General features: G+C 46.9%; 16 non-coding genes across 16 annotated transcripts; all 16 read left to right on the plus strand.

The window, feature by feature from the left end:
* The first annotated feature begins 530 nt into the window (after nt 1–530).
* On the plus strand, nt 531–721 carry LOC142264052 (U2 spliceosomal RNA). The gene has a single exon (XR_012730648.1). It is a non-coding gene; the product is annotated as a U2 spliceosomal RNA (small nuclear RNA).
* Nucleotides 722–1,838: 1,117 nt separating this feature from the next.
* LOC142264053 (U2 spliceosomal RNA) lies at nt 1,839–2,029 on the plus strand. Its single transcript, XR_012730649.1, has one exon. It is a non-coding gene; the product is annotated as a U2 spliceosomal RNA (small nuclear RNA).
* A 1,117-nt stretch (nt 2,030–3,146) lies between these two features.
* Nucleotides 3,147–3,337, plus strand: LOC142264054 (U2 spliceosomal RNA). The gene has a single exon (XR_012730650.1). It is a non-coding gene; the product is annotated as a U2 spliceosomal RNA (small nuclear RNA).
* Nucleotides 3,338–4,454: 1,117 nt separating this feature from the next.
* LOC142264056 (U2 spliceosomal RNA) lies at nt 4,455–4,645 on the plus strand. Its single transcript, XR_012730652.1, has one exon. It is a non-coding gene; the product is annotated as a U2 spliceosomal RNA (small nuclear RNA).
* A 1,117-nt stretch (nt 4,646–5,762) lies between these two features.
* On the plus strand, nt 5,763–5,953 carry LOC142264058 (U2 spliceosomal RNA). Its single transcript, XR_012730653.1, has one exon. It is a non-coding gene; the product is annotated as a U2 spliceosomal RNA (small nuclear RNA).
* A 1,117-nt stretch (nt 5,954–7,070) lies between these two features.
* Nucleotides 7,071–7,261, plus strand: LOC142264059 (U2 spliceosomal RNA). Its single transcript, XR_012730654.1, has one exon. It is a non-coding gene; the product is annotated as a U2 spliceosomal RNA (small nuclear RNA).
* A 1,336-nt stretch (nt 7,262–8,597) lies between these two features.
* Nucleotides 8,598–8,781, plus strand: LOC142264147 (U2 spliceosomal RNA). The gene has a single exon (XR_012730733.1). It is a non-coding gene; the product is annotated as a U2 spliceosomal RNA (small nuclear RNA).
* Nucleotides 8,782–9,898: 1,117 nt separating this feature from the next.
* LOC142264060 (U2 spliceosomal RNA) lies at nt 9,899–10,089 on the plus strand. Its single transcript, XR_012730655.1, has one exon. It is a non-coding gene; the product is annotated as a U2 spliceosomal RNA (small nuclear RNA).
* A 1,117-nt stretch (nt 10,090–11,206) lies between these two features.
* On the plus strand, nt 11,207–11,397 carry LOC142264061 (U2 spliceosomal RNA). Its single transcript, XR_012730656.1, has one exon. It is a non-coding gene; the product is annotated as a U2 spliceosomal RNA (small nuclear RNA).
* Nucleotides 11,398–12,514: 1,117 nt separating this feature from the next.
* LOC142264062 (U2 spliceosomal RNA) lies at nt 12,515–12,705 on the plus strand. The gene has a single exon (XR_012730657.1). It is a non-coding gene; the product is annotated as a U2 spliceosomal RNA (small nuclear RNA).
* A 1,117-nt stretch (nt 12,706–13,822) lies between these two features.
* On the plus strand, nt 13,823–14,013 carry LOC142264063 (U2 spliceosomal RNA). The gene has a single exon (XR_012730658.1). It is a non-coding gene; the product is annotated as a U2 spliceosomal RNA (small nuclear RNA).
* Nucleotides 14,014–15,130: 1,117 nt separating this feature from the next.
* Nucleotides 15,131–15,321, plus strand: LOC142264064 (U2 spliceosomal RNA). The gene has a single exon (XR_012730659.1). It is a non-coding gene; the product is annotated as a U2 spliceosomal RNA (small nuclear RNA).
* Nucleotides 15,322–16,438: 1,117 nt separating this feature from the next.
* Nucleotides 16,439–16,629, plus strand: LOC142264065 (U2 spliceosomal RNA). Its single transcript, XR_012730660.1, has one exon. It is a non-coding gene; the product is annotated as a U2 spliceosomal RNA (small nuclear RNA).
* Nucleotides 16,630–17,746: 1,117 nt separating this feature from the next.
* On the plus strand, nt 17,747–17,937 carry LOC142264066 (U2 spliceosomal RNA). Its single transcript, XR_012730661.1, has one exon. It is a non-coding gene; the product is annotated as a U2 spliceosomal RNA (small nuclear RNA).
* Nucleotides 17,938–19,054: 1,117 nt separating this feature from the next.
* Nucleotides 19,055–19,245, plus strand: LOC142264069 (U2 spliceosomal RNA). Its single transcript, XR_012730663.1, has one exon. It is a non-coding gene; the product is annotated as a U2 spliceosomal RNA (small nuclear RNA).
* A 1,117-nt stretch (nt 19,246–20,362) lies between these two features.
* On the plus strand, nt 20,363–20,553 carry LOC142264070 (U2 spliceosomal RNA). The gene has a single exon (XR_012730664.1). It is a non-coding gene; the product is annotated as a U2 spliceosomal RNA (small nuclear RNA).
* Nucleotides 20,554–21,383: the final 830 nt, after the last annotated feature.

A 21,383-nucleotide genomic window follows, 5' to 3' on the forward strand; every position in this document is an offset into this window, starting at 1 on the left:
GAAAACAAGCTGCGCAGAAGAAGTTGTTCTTTGGGTGGGAGGGTGGGCTAGTGGAAGGAGGGGGCAATCTCTTTTTTTCCCGGGTGGTAGGGGGATGACAGGAGAAGGGAAGCGGGTGGTGAGAAAGGTACAGAGGGCAGGGTTTGGGGGCTGGGAAGGAAAGGGAAAAGATTAGGGTTTGGGGATGATGAAAGGGCTTTCTACGGGTAAGGATGGCAAAGGGTGGCAGTGACGGAAAGTCAGGCAACCTGTCCTGTCCGTCTTTTTGTATCGTGAATTGGAAAGACTGCAAGGGGGAGGGGAGTTGCTTGCGCCCTAAAGGAGGAGTTATTCAGATTCATTGCAGTGGGCGGCGGCTGCAAAACGCACCATTCTTCTTGTTTTTGCTCTGCAAAGCAGCCTTTTCAAGGGTTGGCTTGGGTGACAAAATGTCTTGTGTAGGCGTGGGTTTGTCTCCCTCTCGCTCTCTCTCCCTAAGATGTGTCCGGCATAGGCCAGGGTGCCACTCGAGGCCCAAACCAATTCTGGTTATCGCTTCTCGGCCTTTTGGCTAAGATCAAGTGTAGTATCTGTTCTTATCAGTTTAATATCTGATACGTCCCCTATCTGGGGACCATATATTAAATGGATTTTTAGAACAGGGAGATGGAAAAAGAGCTTGCTCTGTCCACTCCACGCATTGACCTGGTATTGCAGTACCTCCAGGAACGGTGCACCCCTTCTTAACCCAGTTTCCAAAAGCAGAACTCGATTCACCTGATTCATATTAGCCCGATTAGCGAATTGAAATGAATTTTTATCTAACACACTTTTTACTTGCTTTATTCATCCAAATAGCAAACTCATCACCACTCAACTTCACCAACTCTGCTATGTCCCGTGCAGTATCTTGTTGTCAGTCTAATCTAGATCATGTGTAATTGAATGGAATAGATCCCTTTTGGACAAAGTGGAGTCAGATGCTGCAGTGACCACAGGTGTGAGAGGATCTACAATTGGCATCTGGTGTTATCTCTCTGCTTCCACTCCAAATAAAGTTACCTGTTGTTACCTGAACGTCAAATACTAAGAATGGGCGGCCTATGAAAGAATTAGTACTTTCATTAAGTATACTAAACCGGCTAATTGGGAATAGACAAACTGTAAAAAGCCCTCTGAGAAAGCCCCTCTCTAACCTTTGTTAGTAAGCTTTTCTGTAGCCTGCCTGTTGATGTATTTTCGGTTTGAACAGTGCACAACATGAAGAGACGGAACACTGGCGGCTTGTCACAATGCCCCCCGATGACATCACAATAGCGCTGCTGCCTAGAAAACAAGCTGCGCAGAAGAAGTTGTTCTTTGGGTGGGAGGGTGGGCTAGTGGAAGGAGGGGGCAATCTCTTTTTTTCCCGGGTGGTAGGGGGATGACAGGAGAAGGGAAGCGGGTGGTGAGAAAGGTACAGAGGGCAGGGTTTGGGGGCTGGGAAGGAAAGGGAAAAGATTAGGGTTTGGGGATGATGAAAGGGCTTTCTACGGGTAAGGATGGCAAAGGGTGGCAGTGACGGAAAGTCAGGCAACCTGTCCTGTCCGTCTTTTTGTATCGTGAATTGGAAAGACTGCAAGGGGGAGGGGAGTTGCTTGCGCCCTAAAGGAGGAGTTATTCAGATTCATTGCAGTGGGCGGCGGCTGCAAAACGCACCATTCTTCTTGTTTTTGCTCTGCAAAGCAGCCTTTTCAAGGGTTGGCTTGGGTGACAAAATGTCTTGTGTAGGCGTGGGTTTGTCTCCCTCTCGCTCTCTCTCCCTAAGATGTGTCCGGCATAGGCCAGGGTGCCACTCGAGGCCCAAACCAATTCTGGTTATCGCTTCTCGGCCTTTTGGCTAAGATCAAGTGTAGTATCTGTTCTTATCAGTTTAATATCTGATACGTCCCCTATCTGGGGACCATATATTAAATGGATTTTTAGAACAGGGAGATGGAAAAAGAGCTTGCTCTGTCCACTCCACGCATTGACCTGGTATTGCAGTACCTCCAGGAACGGTGCACCCCTTCTTAACCCAGTTTCCAAAAGCAGAACTCGATTCACCTGATTCATATTAGCCCGATTAGCGAATTGAAATGAATTTTTATCTAACACACTTTTTACTTGCTTTATTCATCCAAATAGCAAACTCATCACCACTCAACTTCACCAACTCTGCTATGTCCCGTGCAGTATCTTGTTGTCAGTCTAATCTAGATCATGTGTAATTGAATGGAATAGATCCCTTTTGGACAAAGTGGAGTCAGATGCTGCAGTGACCACAGGTGTGAGAAGATCTACAATTGGCATCTGGTGTTATCTCTCTGCTTCCACTCCAAATAAAGTTACCTGTTGTTACCTGAACGTCAAATACTAAGAATGGGCGGCCTATGAAAGAATTAGTACTTTCATTAAGTATACTAAACCGGCTAATTGGGAATAGACAAACTGTAAAAAGCCCTCTGAGAAAGCCCCTCTCTAACCTTTGTTAGTAAGCTTTTCTGTAGCCTGCCTGTTGATGTATTTTCGGTTTGAACAGTGCACAACATGAAGAGACGGAACACTGGCGGCTTGTCACAATGCCCCCCGATGACATCACAATAGCGCTGCTGCCTAGAAAACAAGCTGCGCAGAAGAAGTTGTTCTTTGGGTGGGAGGGTGGGCTAGTGGAAGGAGGGGGCAATCTCTTTTTTTCCCGGGTGGTAGGGGGATGACAGGAGAAGGGAAGCGGGTGGTGAGAAAGGTACAGAGGGCAGGGTTTGGGGGCTGGGAAGGAAAGGGAAAAGATTAGGGTTTGGGGATGATGAAAGGGCTTTCTACGGGTAAGGATGGCAAAGGGTGGCAGTGACGGAAAGTCAGGCAACCTGTCCTGTCCGTCTTTTTGTATCGTGAATTGGAAAGACTGCAAGGGGGAGGGGAGTTGCTTGCGCCCTAAAGGAGGAGTTATTCAGATTCATTGCAGTGGGCGGCGGCTGCAAAACGCACCATTCTTCTTGTTTTTGCTCTGCAAAGCAGCCTTTTCAAGGGTTGGCTTGGGTGACAAAATGTCTTGTGTAGGCGTGGGTTTGTCTCCCTCTCGCTCTCTCTCCCTAAGATGTGTCCGGCATAGGCCAGGGTGCCACTCGAGGCCCAAACCAATTCTGGTTATCGCTTCTCGGCCTTTTGGCTAAGATCAAGTGTAGTATCTGTTCTTATCAGTTTAATATCTGATACGTCCCCTATCTGGGGACCATATATTAAATGGATTTTTAGAACAGGGAGATGGAAAAAGAGCTTGCTCTGTCCACTCCACGCATTGACCTGGTATTGCAGTACCTCCAGGAACGGTGCACCCCTTCTTAACCCAGTTTCCAAAAGCAGAACTCGATTCACCTGATTCATATTAGCCCGATTAGCGAATTGAAATGAATTTTTATCTAACACACTTTTTACTTGCTTTATTCATCCAAATAGCAAACTCATCACCACTCAACTTCACCAACTCTGCTATGTCCCGTGCAGTATCTTGTTGTCAGTCTAATCTAGATCATGTGTAATTGAATGGAATAGATCCCTTTTGGACAAAGTGGAGTCAGATGCTGCAGTGACCACAGGTGTGAGAGGATCTACAATTGGCATCTGGTGTTATCTCTCTGCTTCCACTCCAAATAAAGTTACCTGTTGTTACCTGAACGTCAAATACTAAGAATGGGCGGCCTATGAAAGAATTAGTACTTTCATTAAGTATACTAAACCGGCTAATTGGGAATAGACAAACTGTAAAAAGCCCTCTGAGAAAGCCCCTCTCTAACCTTTGTTAGTAAGCTTTTCTGTAGCCTGCCTGTTGATGTATTTTCGGTTTGAACAGTGCACAACATGAAGAGACGGAACACTGGCGGCTTGTCACAATGCCCCCCGATGACATCACAATAGCGCTGCTGCCTAGAAAACAAGCTGCGCAGAAGAAGTTGTTCTTTGGGTGGGAGGGTGGGCTAGTGGAAGGAGGGGGCAATCTCTTTTTTTCCCGGGTGGTAGGGGGATGACAGGAGAAGGGAAGCGGGTGGTGAGAAAGGTACAGAGGGCAGGGTTTGGGGGCTGGGAAGGAAAGGGAAAAGATTAGGGTTTGGGGATGATGAAAGGGCTTTCTACGGGTAAGGATGGCAAAGGGTGGCAGTGACGGAAAGTCAGGCAACCTGTCCTGTCCGTCTTTTTGTATCGTGAATTGGAAAGACTGCAAGGGGGAGGGGAGTTGCTTGCGCCCTAAAGGAGGAGTTATTCAGATTCATTGCAGTGGGCGGCGGCTGCAAAACGCACCATTCTTCTTGTTTTTGCTCTGCAAAGCAGCCTTTTCAAGGGTTGGCTTGGGTGACAAAATGTCTTGTGTAGGCGTGGGTTTGTCTCCCTCTCGCTCTCTCTCCCTAAGATGTGTCCGGCATAGGCCAGGGTGCCACTCGAGGCCCAAACCAATTCTGGTTATCGCTTCTCGGCCTTTTGGCTAAGATCAAGTGTAGTATCTGTTCTTATCAGTTTAATATCTGATACGTCCCCTATCTGGGGACCATATATTAAATGGATTTTTAGAACAGGGAGATGGAAAAAGAGCTTGCTCTGTCCACTCCACGCATTGACCTGGTATTGCAGTACCTCCAGGAACGGTGCACCCCTTCTTAACCCAGTTTCCAAAAGCAGAACTCGATTCACCTGATTCATATTAGCCCGATTAGCGAATTGAAATGAATTTTTATCTAACACACTTTTTACTTGCTTTATTCATCCAAATAGCAAACTCATCACCACTCAACTTCACCAACTCTGCTATGTCCCGTGCAGTATCTTGTTGTCAGTCTAATCTAGATCATGTGTAATTGAATGGAATAGATCCCTTTTGGACAAAGTGGAGTCAGATGCTGCAGTGACCACAGGTGTGAGAGGATCTACAATTGGCATCTGGTGTTATCTCTCTGCTTCCACTCCAAATAAAGTTACCTGTTGTTACCTGAACGTCAAATACTAAGAATGGGCGGCCTATGAAAGAATTAGTACTTTCATTAAGTATACTAAACCGGCTAATTGGGAATAGACAAACTGTAAAAAGCCCTCTGAGAAAGCCCCTCTCTAACCTTTGTTAGTAAGCTTTTCTGTAGCCTGCCTGTTGATGTATTTTCGGTTTGAACAGTGCACAACATGAAGAGACGGAACACTGGCGGCTTGTCACAATGCCCCCCGATGACATCACAATAGCGCTGCTGCCTAGAAAACAAGCTGCGCAGAAGAAGTTGTTCTTTGGGTGGGAGGGTGGGCTAGTGGAAGGAGGGGGCAATCTCTTTTTTTCCCGGGTGGTAGGGGGATGACAGGAGAAGGGAAGCGGGTGGTGAGAAAGGTACAGAGGGCAGGGTTTGGGGGCTGGGAAGGAAAGGGAAAAGATTAGGGTTTGGGGATGATGAAAGGGCTTTCTACGGGTAAGGATGGCAAAGGGTGGCAGTGACGGAAAGTCAGGCAACCTGTCCTGTCCGTCTTTTTGTATCGTGAATTGGAAAGACTGCAAGGGGGAGGGGAGTTGCTTGCGCCCTAAAGGAGGAGTTATTCAGATTCATTGCAGTGGGCGGCGGCTGCAAAACGCACCATTCTTCTTGTTTTTGCTCTGCAAAGCAGCCTTTTCAAGGGTTGGCTTGGGTGACAAAATGTCTTGTGTAGGCGTGGGTTTGTCTCCCTCTCGCTCTCTCTCCCTAAGATGTGTCCGGCATAGGCCAGGGTGCCACTCGAGGCCCAAACCAATTCTGGTTATCGCTTCTCGGCCTTTTGGCTAAGATCAAGTGTAGTATCTGTTCTTATCAGTTTAATATCTGATACGTCCCCTATCTGGGGACCATATATTAAATGGATTTTTAGAACAGGGAGATGGAAAAAGAGCTTGCTCTGTCCACTCCACGCATTGACCTGGTATTGCAGTACCTCCAGGAACGGTGCACCCCTTCTTAACCCAGTTTCCAAAAGCAGAACTCGATTCACCTGATTCATATTAGCCCGATTAGCGAATTGAAATGAATTTTTATCTAACACACTTTTTACTTGCTTTATTCATCCAAATAGCAAACTCATCACCACTCAACTTCACCAACTCTGCTATGTCCCGTGCAGTATCTTGTTGTCAGTCTAATCTAGATCATGTGTAATTGAATGGAATAGATCCCTTTTGGACAAAGTGGAGTCAGATGCTGCAGTGACCACAGGTGTGAGAGGATCTACAATTGGCATCTGGTGTTATCTCTCTGCTTCCACTCCAAATAAAGTTACCTGTTGTTACCTGAACGTCAAATACTAAGAATGGGCGGCCTATGAAAGAATTAGTACTTTCATTAAGTATACTAAACCGGCTAATTGGGAATAGACAAACTGTAAAAAGCCCTCTGAGAAAGCCCCTCTCTAACCTTTGTTAGTAAGCTTTTCTGTAGCCTGCCTGTTGATGTATTTTCGGTTTGAACAGTGCACAACATGAAGAGACGGAACACTGGCGGCTTGTCACAATGCCCCCCGATGACATCACAATAGCGCTGCTGCCTAGAAAACAAGCTGCGCAGAAGAAGTTGTTCTTTGGGTGGGAGGGTGGGCTAGTGGAAGGAGGGGGCAATCTCTTTTTTTCCCGGGTGGTAGGGGGATGACAGGAGAAGGGAAGCGGGTGGTGAGAAAGGTACAGAGGGCAGGGTTTGGGGGCTGGGAAGGAAAGGGAAAAGATTAGGGTTTGGGGATGATGAAAGGGCTTTCTACGGGTAAGGATGGCAAAGGGTGGCAGTGACGGAAAGTCAGGCAACCTGTCCTGTCCGTCTTTTTGTATCGTGAATTGGAAAGACTGCAAGGGGGAGGGGAGTTGCTTGCGCCCTAAAGGAGGAGTTATTCAGATTCATTGCAGTGGGCGGCGGCTGCAAAATGCACCATTCTTCTTGTTTTTGCTCTGCAAAGCAGCCTTTTCAAGGGTTGGCTTGGGTGACAAAATGTCTTGTGTAGGCGTGGGTTTGTCTCCCTCTCGCTCTCTCTCCCTAAGATGTGTCCGGCATAGGCCAGGGTGCCACTCGAGGCCCAAACCAATTCTGGTTATCGCTTCTCGGCCTTTTGGCTAAGATCAAGTGTAGTATCTGTTCTTATCAGTTTAATATCTGATACGTCCCCTATCTGGGGACCATATATTAAATGGATTTTTAGAACAGGGAGATGGAAAAAGAGCTTGCTCTGTCCACTCCACGCATTGACCTGGTATTGCAGTACCTCCAGGAACGGTGCACCCCTTCTTAACCCAGTTTCCAAAAGCAGAACTCGATTCACCTGATTCATATTAGCCCGATTAGCGAATTGAAATGAATTTTTATCTAACACACTTTTTACTTGCTTTATTCATCCAAATAGCAAACTCATCACCACTCAACTTCACCAACTCTGCTATGTCCCGTGCAGTATCTTGTTGTCAGTCTAATCTAGATCATGTGTAATTGAATGGAATAGATCCCTTTTGGACAAAGTGGAGTCAGATGCTGCAGTGACCACAGGTGTGAGAGGATCTACAATTGGCATCTGGTGTTATCTCTCTGCTTCCACTCCAAATAAAGTTACCTGTTGTTACCTGAACGTCAAATACTAAGAATGGGCGGCCTATGAAAGAATTAGTACTTTCATTAAGTATACTAAACCGGCTAATTGGGAATAGACAAACTGTAAAAAGCCCTCTGAGAAAGCCCCTCTCTAACCTTTGTTAGTAAGCTTTTCTGTAGCCTGCCTGTTGATGTATTTTCGGTTTGAACAGTGCACAACATGAAGAGACGGAACACTGGCGGCTTGTCACAATGCCCCCCGATGACATCACAATAGCGCTGCTGCCTAGAAAACAAGCTGCGCAGAAGAAGTTGTTCTTTGGGTGGGAGGGTGGGCTAGTGGAAGGAGGGGGCAATCTCTTTTTTTCCCGGGTGGTAGGGGGATGACAGGAGAAGGGAAGCGGGTGGTGAGAAAGGTACAGAGGGCAGGGTTTGGGGGCTGGGAAGGAAAGGGAAAAGATTAGGGTTTGGGGATGATGAAAGGGCTTTCTACGGGTAAGGATGGCAAAGGGTGGCAGTGACGGAAAGTCAGGCAACCTGTCCTGTCCGTCTTTTTGTATCGTGAATTGGAAAGACTGCAAGGGGGAGGGGAGTTGCTTGCGCCCTAAAGGAGGAGTTATTCAGATTCATTGCAGTGGGCGGCGGCTGCAAAACGCACCATTCTTCTTGTTTTTGCTCTGCAAAGCAGCCTTTTCAAGGGTTGGCTTGGGTGACAAAATGTCTTGTGTAGGCGTGGGTTTGTCTCCCTCTCGCTCTCTCTCCCTAAGATGTGTCCGGCATAGGCCAGGGTGCCACTCGAGGCCCAAACCAATTCTGGTTATCGCTTCTCGGCCTTTTGGCTAAGATCAAGTGTAGTCCCTTCATTGGGTTTGCCTTGGTCTTGGCTGGGAGGGGCCCGGGCTTGCACAACCGCCGGCCTCGGGGATTGTTGCGCCTTTTGGTGCTTACGTCCCCTTTTGGCTGGTGGTTCCTGGGCTCGGGAGGCGATCACCCAGGCACTGCGCTTTTGTGTGGTGGCCTGCTGGCCTTCGGGGCTACCTTGATTCTGAAAATTGCGGATGAAATCTCATCTGTTCTTATCAGTTTAATATCTGATACGTCCCCTATCTGGGGACCATATATTAAATGGATTTTTAGAACAGGGAGATGGAAAAAGAGCTTGCTCTGTCCACTCCACGCATTGACCTGGTATTGCAGTACCTCCAGGAACGGTGCACCCCTTCTTAACCCAGTTTCCAAAAGCAGAACTCGATTCACCTGATTCATATTAGCCCGATTAGCGAATTGAAATGAATTTTTATCTAACACACTTTTTACTTGCTTTATTCATCCAAATAGCAAACTCATCACCACTCAACTTCACCAACTCTGCTATGTCCCGTGCAGTATCTTGTTGTCAGTCTAATCTAGATCATGTGTAATTGAATGGAATAGATCCCTTTTGGACAAAGTGGAGTCAGATGCTGCAGTGACCACAGGTGTGAGAGGATCTACAATTGGCATCTGGTGTTATCTCTCTGCTTCCACTCCAAATAAAGTTACCTGTTGTTACCTGAACGTCAAATACTAAGAATGGGCGGCCTATGAAAGAATTAGTACTTTCATTAGGTATACTAAACCGGCTAATTGGGAATAGACAAACTGTAAAAAGCCCTCTGAGAAAGCCCCTCTCTAACCTTTGTTAGTAAGCTTTTCTGTAGCCTGCCTGTTGATGTATTTTCGGTTTGAACAGTGCACAACATGAAGAGACGGAACACTGGCGGCTTGTCACAATGCCCCCCGATAACATCACAATAGCGCTGCTGCCTAGAAAACAAGCTGCGCAGAAGAAGTTGTTCTTTGGGTGGGAGGGTGGGCTAGTGGAAGGAGGGGGCAATCTCTTTTTTTCCCGGGTGGTAGGGGGATGACAGGAGAAGGGAAGCGGGTGGTGAGAAAGGTACAGAGGGCAGGGTTTGGGGGCTGGGAAGGAAAGGGAAAAGATTAGGGTTTGGGGATGATGAAAGGGCTTTCTACGGGTAAGGATGGCAAAGGGTGGCAGTGACGGAAAGTCAGGCAACCTGTCCTGTCCGTCTTTTTGTATCGTGAATTGGAAAGACTGCAAGGGGGAGGGGAGTTGCTTGCGTCCTAAAGGAGGAGTTATTCAGATTCATTGCAGTGGGCGGCGGCTGCAAAACGCACCATTCTTCTTGTTTTTGCTCTGCAAAGCAGCCTTTTCAAGGGTTGGCTTGGGTGACAAAATGTCTTGTGTAGGCGTGGGTTTGTCTCCCTCTCGCTCTCTCTCCCTAAGATGTGTCCGGCATAGGCCAGGGTGCCACTCGAGGCCCAAACCAATTCTGGTTATCGCTTCTCGGCCTTTTGGCTAAGATCAAGTGTAGTATCTGTTCTTATCAGTTTAATATCTGATACGTCCCCTATCTGGGGACCATATATTAAATGGATTTTTAGAACAGGGAGATGGAAAAAGAGCTTGCTCTGTCCACTCCACGCATTGACCTGGTATTGCAGTACCTCCAGGAACGGTGCACCCCTTCTTAACCCAGTTTCCAAAAGCAGAACTCGATTCACCTGATTCATATTAGCCCGATTAGCGAATTGAAATGAATTTTTATCTAACACACTTTTTACTTGCTTTATTCATCCAAATAGCAAACTCATCACCACTCAACTTCACCAACTCTGCTATGTCCCGTGCAGTATCTTGTTGTCAGTCTAATCTAGATCATGTGTAATTGAATGGAATAGATCCCTTTTGGACAAAGTGGAGTCAGATGCTGCAGTGACCACAGGTGTGAGAGGATCTACAATTGGCATCTGGTGTTATCTCTCTGCTTCCACTCCAAATAAAGTTACCTGTTGTTACCTGAACGTCAAATACTAAGAATGGGCGGCCTATGAAAGAATTAGTACTTTCATTAAGTATACTAAACCGGCTAATTGGGAATAGACAAACTGTAAAAAGCCCTCTGAGAAAGCCCCTCTCTAACCTTTGTTAGTAAGCTTTTCTGTAGCCTGCCTGTTGATGTATTTTCGGTTTGAACAGTGCACAACATGAAGAGACGGAACACTGGCGGCTTGTCACAATGCCCCCCGATGACATCACAATAGCGCTGCTGCCTAGAAAACAAGCTGCGCAGAAGAAGTTGTTCTTTGGGTGGGAGGGTGGGCTAGTGGAAGGAGGGGGCAATCTCTTTTTTTCCCGGGTGGTAGGGGGATGACAGGAGAAGGGAAGCGGGTGGTGAGAAAGGTACAGAGGGCAGGGTTTGGGGGCTGGGAAGGAAAGGGAAAAGATTAGGGTTTGGGGATGATGAAAGGGCTTTCTACGGGTAAGGATGGCAAAGGGTGGCAGTGACGGAAAGTCAGGCAACCTGTCCTGTCCGTCTTTTTGTATCGTGAATTGGAAAGACTGCAAGGGGGAGGGGAGTTGCTTGCGCCCTAAAGGAGGAGTTATTCAGATTCATTGCAGTGGGCGGCGGCTGCAAAACGCACCATTCTTCTTGTTTTTGCTCTGCAAAGCAGCCTTTTCAAGGGTTGGCTTGGGTGACAAAATGTCTTGTGTAGGCGTGGGTTTGTCTCCCTCTCGCTCTCTCTCCCTAAGATGTGTCCGGCATAGGCCAGGGTGCCACTCGAGGCCCAAACCAATTCTGGTTATCGCTTCTCGGCCTTTTGGCTAAGATCAAGTGTAGTATCTGTTCTTATCAGTTTAATATCTGATACGTCCCCTATCTGGGGACCATATATTAAATGGATTTTTAGAACAGGGAGATGGAAAAAGAGCTTGCTCTGTCCACTCCACGCATTGACCTGGTATTGCAGTACCTCCAGGAACGGTGCACCCCTTCTTAACCCAGTTTCCAAAAGCAGAACTCGATTCACCTGATTCATATTAGCCCGATTAGCGAATTGAAATGAATTTTTATCTAACACACTTTTTACTTGCTTTATTCATCCAAATAGCAAACTCATCACCACTCAACTTCACCAACTCTGCTATGTCCCGTGCAGTATCTTGTTGTCAGTCTAATCTAGATCATGTGTAATTGAATGGAATAGATCCCTTTTGGACAAAGTGGAGTCAGATGCTGCAGTGACCACAGGTGTGAGAGGATCTACAATTGGCATCTGGTGTTATCTCTCTGCTTCCACTCCAAATAAAGTTACCTGTTGTTACCTGAACGTCAAATACTAAGAATGGGCGGCCTATGAAAGAATTAGTACTTTCATTAAGTATACTAAACCGGCTAATTGGGAATAGACAAACTGTAAAAAGCCCTCTGAGAAAGCCCCTCTCTAACCTTTGTTAGTAAGCTTTTCTGTAGCCTGCCTGTTGATGTATTTTCGGTTTGAACAGTGCACAACATGAAGAGACGGAACACTGGCGGCTTGTCACAATGCCCCCCGATGACATCACAATAGCGCTGCTGCCTAGAAAACAAGCTGCGCAGAAGAAGTTGTTCTTTGGGTGGGAGGGTGGGCTAGTGGAAGGAGGGGGCAATCTCTTTTTTTCCCGGGTGGTAGGGGGATGACAGGAGAAGGGAAGCGGGTGGTGAGAAAGGTACAGAGGGCAGGGTTTGGGGGCTGGGAAGGAAAGGGAAAAGATTAGGGTTTGGGGATGATGAAAGGGCTTTCTACGGGTAAGGATGGCAAAGGGTGGCAGTGACGGAAAGTCAGGCAACCTGTCCTGTCCGTCTTTTTGTATCGTGAATTGGAAAGACTGCAAGGGGGAGGGGAGTTGCTTGCGCCCTAAAGGAGGAGTTATTCAGATTCATTGCAGTGGGCGGCGGCTGCAAAACGCACCATTCTTCTTGTTTTTGCTCTGCAAAGCAGCCTTTTCAAGGGTTGGCTTGGGTGACAAAATGTCTTGTGTAGGCGTGGGTTTGTCTCCCTCTCGCTCTCTCTCCCTAAGATGTGTCCGGCATAGGCCAGGGTGCCACTCGAGGCCCAAGCCAATTCTGGTTATCGCTTCTCGGCCTTTTGGCTAAGATCAAGTGTAGTATCTGTTCTTATCAGTTTAATATCTGATACGTCCCCTATCTGGGGACCATATATTAAATGGATTTTTAGAACAGGGAGATGGAAAAAGAGCTTGCTCTGTCCACTCCACGCATTGACCTGGTATTGCAGTACCTCCAGGAACGGTGCACCCCTTCTTAACCCAGTTTCCAAAAGCAGAACTCGATTCACCTGATTCATATTAGCCCGATTAGCGAATTGAAATGAATTTTTATCTAACACACTTTTTACTTGCTTTATTCATCCAAATAGCAAACTCATCACCACTCAACTTCACCAACTCTGCTATGTCCCGTGCAGTATCTTGTTGTCAGTCTAATCTAGATCATGTGTAATTGAATGGAATAGATCCCTTTTGGACAAAGTGGAGTCAGATGCTGCAGTGACCACAGGTGTGAGAGGATCTACAATTGGCATCTGGTGTTATCTCTCTGCTTCCACTCCAAATAAAGTTACCTGTTGTTACCTGAACGTCAAATACTAAGAATGGGCGGCCTATGAAAGAATTAGTACTTTCATTAAGTATACTAAACCGGCTAATTGGGAATAGACAAACTGTAAAAAGCCCTCTGAGAAAGCCCCTCTCTAACCTTTGTTAGTAAGCTTTTCTGTAGCCTGCCTGTTGATGTATTTTCGGTTTGAACAGTGCACAACATGAAGAGACGGAACACTGGCGGCTTGTCACAATGCCCCCCGATGACATCACAATAGCGCTGCTGCCTAGAAAACAAGCTGCGCAGAAGAAGTTGTTCTTTGGGTGGGAGGGTGGGCTAGTGGAAGGAGGGGGCAATCTCTTTTTTTCCCGGGTGGTAGGGGGATGACAGGAGAAGGGAAGCGGGTGGTGAGAAAGGTACAGAGGGCAGGGTTTGGGGGCTGGGAAGGAAAGGGAAAAGATTAGGGTTTGGGGATGATGAAAGGGCTTTCTACGGGTAAGGATGGCAAAGGGTGGCAGTGACGGAAAGTCAGGCAACCTGTCCTGTCCGTCTTTTTGTATCGTGAATTGGAAAGACTGCAAGGGGGAGGGGAGTTGCTTGCGCCCTAAAGGAGGAGTTATTCAGATTCATTGCAGTGGGCGGCGGCTGCAAAACGCACCATTCTTCTTGTTTTTGCTCTGCAAAGCAGCCTTTTCAAGGGTTGGCTTGGGTGACAAAATGTCTTGTGTAGGCGTGGGTTTGTCTCCCTCTCGCTCTCTCTCCCTAAGATGTGTCCGGCATAGGCCAGGGTGCCACTCGAGGCCCAAACCAATTCTGGTTATCGCTTCTCGGCCTTTTGGCTAAGATCAAGTGTAGTATCTGTTCTTATCAGTTTAATATCTGATACGTCCCCTATCTGGGGACCATATATTAAATGGATTTTTAGAACAGGGAGATGGAAAAAGAGCTTGCTCTGTCCACTCCACGCATTGACCTGGTATTGCAGTACCTCCAGGAACGGTGCACCCCTTCTTAACCCAGTTTCCAAAAGCAGAACTCGATTCACCTGATTCATATTAGCCCGATTAGCGAATTGAAATGAATTTTTATCTAACACACTTTTTACTTGCTTTATTCATCCAAATAGCAAACTCATCACCACTCAACTTCACCAACTCTGCTATGTCCCGTGCAGTATCTTGTTGTCAGTCTAATCTAGATCATGTGTAATTGAATGGAATAGATCCCTTTTGGACAAAGTGGAGTCAGATGCTGCAGTGACCACAGGTGTGAGAGGATCTACAATTGGCATCTGGTGTTATCTCTCTGCTTCCACTCCAAATAAAGTTACCTGTTGTTACCTGAACGTCAAATACTAAGAATGGGCGGCCTATGAAAGAATTAGTACTTTCATTAAGTATACTAAACCGGCTAATTGGGAATAGACAAACTGTAAAAAGCCCTCTGAGAAAGCCCCTCTCTAACCTTTGTTAGTAAGCTTTTCTGTAGCCTGCCTGTTGATGTATTTTCGGTTTGAACAGTGCACAACATGAAGAGACGGAACACTGGCGGCTTGTCACAATGCCCCCCGATGACATCACAATAGCGCTGCTGCCTAGAAAACAAGCTGCGCAGAAGAAGTTGTTCTTTGGGTGGGAGGGTGGGCTAGTGGAAGGAGGGGGCAATCTCTTTTTTTCCCGGGTGGTAGGGGGATGACAGGAGAAGGGAAGCGGGTGGTGAGAAAGGTACAGAGGGCAGGGTTTGGGGGCTGGGAAGGAAAGGGAAAAGATTAGGGTTTGGGGATGATGAAAGGGCTTTCTACGGGTAAGGATGGCAAAGGGTGGCAGTGACGGAAAGTCAGGCAACCTGTCCTGTCCGTCTTTTTGTATCGTGAATTGGAAAGACTGCAAGGGGGAGGGGAGTTGCTTGCGCCCTAAAGGAGGAGTTATTCAGATTCATTGCAGTGGGCGGCGGCTGCAAAACGCACCATTCTTCTTGTTTTTGCTCTGCAAAGCAGCCTTTTCAAGGGTTGGCTTGGGTGACAAAATGTCTTGTGTAGGCGTGGGTTTGTCTCCCTCTCGCTCTCTCTCCCTAAGATGTGTCCGGCATAGGCCAGGGTGCCACTCGAGGCCCAAACCAATTCTGGTTATCGCTTCTCGGCCTTTTGGCTAAGATCAAGTGTAGTATCTGTTCTTATCAGTTTAATATCTGATACGTCCCCTATCTGGGGACCATATATTAAATGGATTTTTAGAACAGGGAGATGGAAAAAGAGCTTGCTCTGTCCACTCCACGCATTGACCTGGTATTGCAGTACCTCCAGGAACGGTGCACCCCTTCTTAACCCAGTTTCCAAAAGCAGAACTCGATTCACCTGATTCATATTAGCCCGATTAGCGAATTGAAATGAATTTTTATCTAACACACTTTTTACTTGCTTTATTCATCCAAATAGCAAACTCATCACCACTCAACTTCACCAACTCTGCTATGTCCCGTGCAGTATCTTGTTGTCAGTCTAATCTAGATCATGTGTAATTGAATGGAATAGATCCCTTTTGGACAAAGTGGAGTCAGATGCTGCAGTGACCACAGGTGTGAGAGGATCTACAATTGGCATCTGGTGTTATCTCTCTGCTTCCACTCCAAATAAAGTTACCTGTTGTTACCTGAACGTCAAATACTAAGAATGGGCGGCCTATGAAAGAATTAGTACTTTCATTAAGTATACTAAACCGGCTAATTGGGAATAGACAAACTGTAAAAAGCCCTCTGAGAAAGCCCCTCTCTAACCTTTGTTAGTAAGCTTTTCTGTAGCCTGCCTGTTGATGCATTTTCGGTTTGAACAGTGCACAACATGAAGAGACGGAACACTGGCGGCTTGTCACAATGCCCCCCGATGACATCACAATAGCGCTGCTGCCTAGAAAACAAGCTGCGCAGAAGAAGTTGTTCTTTGGGTGGGAGGGTGGGCTAGTGGAAGGAGGGGGCAATCTCTTTTTTTCCCGGGTGGTAGGGGGATGACAGGAGAAGGGAAGCGGGTGGTGAGAAAGGTACAGAGGGCAGGGTTTGGGGGCTGGGAAGGAAAGGGAAAAGATTAGGGTTTGGGGATGATGAAAGGGCTTTCTACGGGTAAGGATGGCAAAGGGTGGCAGTGACGGAAAGTCAGGCAACCTGTCCTGTCCGTCTTTTTGTATCGTGAATTGGAAAGACTGCAAGGGGGAGGGGAGTTGCTTGCGCCCTAAAGGAGGAGTTATTCAGATTCATTGCAGTGGGTGGCGGCTGCAAAACGCACCATTCTTCTTGTTTTTGCTCTGCAAAGCAGCCTTTTCAAGGGTTGGCTTGGGTGACAAAATGTCTTGTGTAGGCGTGGGTTTGTCTCCCTCTCGCTCTCTCTCCCTAAGATGTGTCCGGCATAGGCCAGGGTGCCACTCGAGGCCCAAACCAATTCTGGTTATCGCTTCTCGGCCTTTTGGCTAAGATCAAGTGTAGTATCTGTTCTTATCAGTTTAATATCTGATACGTCCCCTATCTGGGGACCATATATTAAATGGATTTTTAGAACAGGGAGATGGAAAAAGAGCTTGCTCTGTCCACTCCACGCATTGACCTGGTATTGCAGTACCTCCAGGAACGGTGCACCCCTTCTTAACCCAGTTTCCAAAAGCAGAACTCGATTCACCTGATTCATATTAGCCCGATTAGCGAATTGAAATGAATTTTTATCTAACACACTTTTTACTTGCTTTATTCATCCAAATAGCAAACTCATCACCACTCAACTTCACCAACTCTGCTATGTCCCGTGCAGTATCTTGTTGTCAGTCTAATCTAGATCATGTGTAATTGAATGGAATAGATCCCTTTTGGACAAAGTGGAGTCAGATGCTGCAGTGACCACAGGTGTGAGAGGATCTACAATTGGCATCTGGTGTTATCTCTCTGCTTCCACTCCAAATAAAGTTACCTGTTGTTACCTGAACGTCAAATACTAAGAATGGGCGGCCTATGAAAGAATTAGTACTTTCATTAAGTATACTAAACCGGCTAATTGGGAATAGACAAACTGTAAAAAGCCCTCTGAGAAAGCCCCTCTCTAACCTTTGTTAGTAAGCTTTTCTGTAGCCTGCCTGTTGATGTATTTTCGGTTTGAACAGTGCACAACATGAAGAGACGGAACACTGGCGGCTTGTCACAATGCCCCCCGATGACATCACAATAGCGCTGCTGCCTAGAAAACAAGCTGCGCAGAAGAAGTTGTTCTTTGGGTGGGAGGGTGGGCTAGTGGAAGGAGGGGGCAATCTCTTTTTTTCCCGGGTGGTAGGGGGATGACAGGAGAAGGGAAGCGGGTGGTGAGAAAGGTACAGAGGGCAGGGTTTGGGGGCTGGGAAGGAAAGGGAAAAGATTAGGGTTTGGGGATGATGAAAGGGCTTTCTACGGGTAAGGATGGCAAAGGGTGGCAGTGACGGAAAGTCAGGCAACCTGTCCTGTCCGTCTTTTTGTATCGTGAATTGGAAAGACTGCAAGGGGGAGGGGAGTTGCTTGCGCCCTAAAGGAGGAGTTATTCAGATTCATTGCAGTGGGCGGCGGCTGCAAAACGCACCATTCTTCTTGTTTTTGCTCTGCAAAGCAGCCTTTTCAAGGGTTGGCTTGGGTGACAAAATGTCTTGTGTAGGCGTGGGTTTGTCTCCCTCTCGCTCTCTCTCCCTAAGATGTGTCCGGCATAGGCCAGGGTGCCACTCGAGGCCCAAACCAATTCTGGTTATCGCTTCTCGGCCTTTTGGCTAAGATCAAGTGTAGTATCTGTTCTTATCAGTTTAATATCTGATACGTCCCCTATCTGGGGACCATATATTAAATGGATTTTTAGAACAGGGAGATGGAAAAAGAGCTTGCTCTGTCCACTCCACGCATTGACCTGGTATTGCAGTACCTCCAGGAACGGTGCACCCCTTCTTAACCCAGTTTCCAAAAGCAGAACTCGATTCACCTGATTCATATTAGCCCGATTAGCGAATTGAAATGAATTTTTATCTAACACACTTTTTACTTGCTTTATTCATCCAAATAGCAAACTCATCACCACTCAACTTCACCAACTCTGCTATGTCCCGTGCAGTATCTTGTTGTCAGTCTAATCTAGATCATGTGTAATTGAATGGAATAGATCCCTTTTGGACAAAGTGGAGTCAGATGCTGCAGTGACCACAGGTGTGAGAGGATCTACAATTGGCATCTGGTGTTATCTCTCTGCTTCCACTCCAAATAAAGTTACCTGTTGTTACCTGAACGTCAAATACTAAGAATGGGCGGCCTATGAAAGAATTAGTACTTTCATTAAGTATACTAAACCGGCTAATTGGGAATAGACAAACTGTAAAAAGCCCTCTGAGAAAGCCCCTCTCTAACCTTTGTTAGTAAGCTTTTCTGTAGCCTGCCTGTTGATGTATTTTCGGTTTGAACAGTGCACAACATGAAGAGACGGAACACTGGCGGCTTGTCACAATGCCCCCCGATGACATCACAATAGCGCTGCTGCCTAGAAAACAAGCTGCGCAGAAGAAGTTGTTCTTTGGGTGGGAGGGTGGGCTAGTGGAAGGAGGGGGCAATCTCTTTTTTTCCCGGGTGGTAGGGGGATGACAGGAGAAGGGAAGCGGGTGGTGAGAAAGGTACAGAGGGCAGGGTTTGGGGGCTGGGAAGGAAAGGGAAAAGATTAGGGTTTGGGGATGATGAAAGGGCTTTCTACGGGTAAGGATGGCAAAGGGTGGCAGTGACGGAAAGTCAGGCAACCTGTCCTGTCCGTCTTTTTGTATCGTGAATTGGAAAGACTGCAAGGGGGAGGGGAGTTGCTTGCGCCCTAAAGGAGGAGTTATTCAGATTCATTGCAGTGGGCGGCGGCTGCAAAACGCACCATTCTTCTTGTTTTTGCTCTGCAAAGCAGCCTTTTCAAGGGTTGGCTTGGGTGACAAAATGTCTTGTGTAGGCGTGGGTTTGTCTCCCTCTCGCTCTCTCTCCCTAAGATGTGTCCGGCATAGGCCAGGGTGCCACTCGAGGCCCAAACCAATTCTGGTTATCGCTTCTCGGCCTTTTGGCTAAGATCAAGTGTAGTATCTGTTCTTATCAGTTTAATATCTGATACGTCCCCTATCTGGGGACCATATATTAAATGGATTTTTAGAACAGGGAGATGGAAAAAGAGCTTGCTCTGTCCACTCCACGCATTGACCTGGTATTGCAGTACCTCCAGGAACGGTGCACCCCTTCTTAACCCAGTTTCCAAAAGCAGAACTCGATTCACCTGATTCATATTAGCCCGATTAGCGAATTGAAATGAATTTTTATCTAACACACTTTTTACTTGCTTTATTCATCCAAATAGCAAACTCATCACCACTCAACTTCACCAACTCTGCTATGTCCCGTGCAGTATCTTGTTGTCAGTCTAATCTAGATCATGTGTAATTGAATGGAATAGATCCCTTTTGGACAAAGTGGAGTCAGATGCTGCAGTGACCACAGGTGTGAGAGGATCTACAATTGGCATCTGGTGTTATCTCTCTGCTTCCACTCCAAATAAAGTTACCTGTTGTTACCTGAACGTCAAATACTAAGAATGGGCGGCCTATGAAAGAATTAGTACTTTCATTAAGTATACTAAACCGGCTAATTGGGAATAGACAAACTGTAAAAAGCCCTCTGAGAAAGCCCCTCTCTAACCTTTGTTAGTAAGCTTTTCTGTAGCCTGCCTGTTGATGTATTTTCGGTTTGAACAGTGCACAACATGAAGAGACGGAACACTGGCGGCTTGTCACAATGCCCCCCGATGACATCACAATAGCGCTGCTGCCTAGAAAACAAGCTGCGCAGAAGAAGTTGTTCTTTGGGTGGGAGGGTGGGCTAGTGGAAGGAGGGGGCAATCTCTTTTTTTCCCGGGTGGTAGGGGGATGACAGGAGAAGGGAAGCGGGTGGTGAGAAAGGTACAGAGGGCAGGGTTTGGGGGCTGGGAAGGAAAGGGAAAAGATTAGGGTTTGGGGATGATGAAAGGGCTTTCTACGGGTAAGGATGGCAAAGGGTGGCAGTGACGGAAAGTCAGGCAACCTGTCCTGTCCGTCTTTTTGTATCGTGAATTGGAAAGACTGCAAGGGGGAGGGGAGTTGCTTGCGCCCTAAAGGAGGAGTTATTCAGATTCATTGCAGTGGGCGGCGGCTGCAAAACGCACCATTCTTCTTGTTTTTGCTCTGCAAAGCAGCCTTTTCAAGGGTTGGCTTGGGTGACAAAATGTCTTGTGTAGGCGTGGGTTTGTCTCCCTCTCGCTCTCTCTCCCTAAGATGTGTCCGGCATAGGCCAGGGTGCCACTCGAGGCCCAAACCAATTCTGGTTATCGCTTCTCGGCCTTTTGGCTAAGATCAAGTGTAGTATCTGTTCTTATCAGTTTAATATCTGATACGTCCCCTATCTGGGGACCATATATTAAATGGATTTTTAGAACAGGGAGATGGAAAAAGAGCTTGCTCTGTCCACTCCACGCATTGACCTGGTATTGCAGTACCTCCAGGAACGGTGCACCCCTTCTTAACCCAGTTTCCAAAAGCAGAACTCGATTCACCTGATTCATATTAGCCCGATTAGCGAATTGAAATGAATTTTTATCTAACACACTTTTTACTTGCTTTATTCATCCAAATAGCAAACTCATCACCACTCAACTTCACCAACTCTGCTATGTCCCGTGCAGTATCTTGTTGTCAGTCTAATCTAGATCATGTGTAATTGAATGGAATAGATCCCTTTTGGACAAAGTGGAGTCAGATGCTGCAGTGACCACAGGTGTGAGAGGATCTACAATTGGCATCTGGTGTTATCTCTCTGCTTCCACTCCAAATAAAGTTACCTGTTGTTACCTGAACGTCAAATACTAAGAATGGGCGGCCTATGAAAGAATTAGTACTTTCATTAAGTATACTAAACCGGCTAATTGGGAATAGACAAACTGTAAAAAGCCCTCTGAGAAAGCCCCTCTCTAACCTTTGTTAGTAAGCTTTTCTGTAGCCTGCCTGTTGATGTATTTTCGGTTTGAACAGTGCACAACATGAAGAGACGGAACACTGGCGGCTTGTCACAATGCCCCCCGATGACATCACAATAGCGCTGCTGCCTAGAAAACAAGCTGCGCAGAAGAAGTTGTTCTTTGGGTGGGAGGGTGGGCTAGTGGAAGGAGGGGGCAATCTCTTTTTTTCCCGGGTGGTAGGGGGATGACAGGAGAAGGGAAGCGGGTGGTGAGAAAGGTACAGAGGGCAGGGTTTGGGGGCTGGGAAGGAAAGGGAAAAGATTAGGGTTTGGGGATGATGAAAGGGCTTTCTACGGGTAAGGATGGCAAAGGGTGGCAGTGACGGAAAGTCAG

The sequence above is a fragment of the Anomaloglossus baeobatrachus genome, unplaced genomic scaffold (assembly GCF_048569485.1).
Source record: "Anomaloglossus baeobatrachus isolate aAnoBae1 unplaced genomic scaffold, aAnoBae1.hap1 Scaffold_2628, whole genome shotgun sequence".
Classification (NCBI taxonomy): Eukaryota; Metazoa; Chordata; class Amphibia; order Anura; family Aromobatidae; genus Anomaloglossus; species Anomaloglossus baeobatrachus.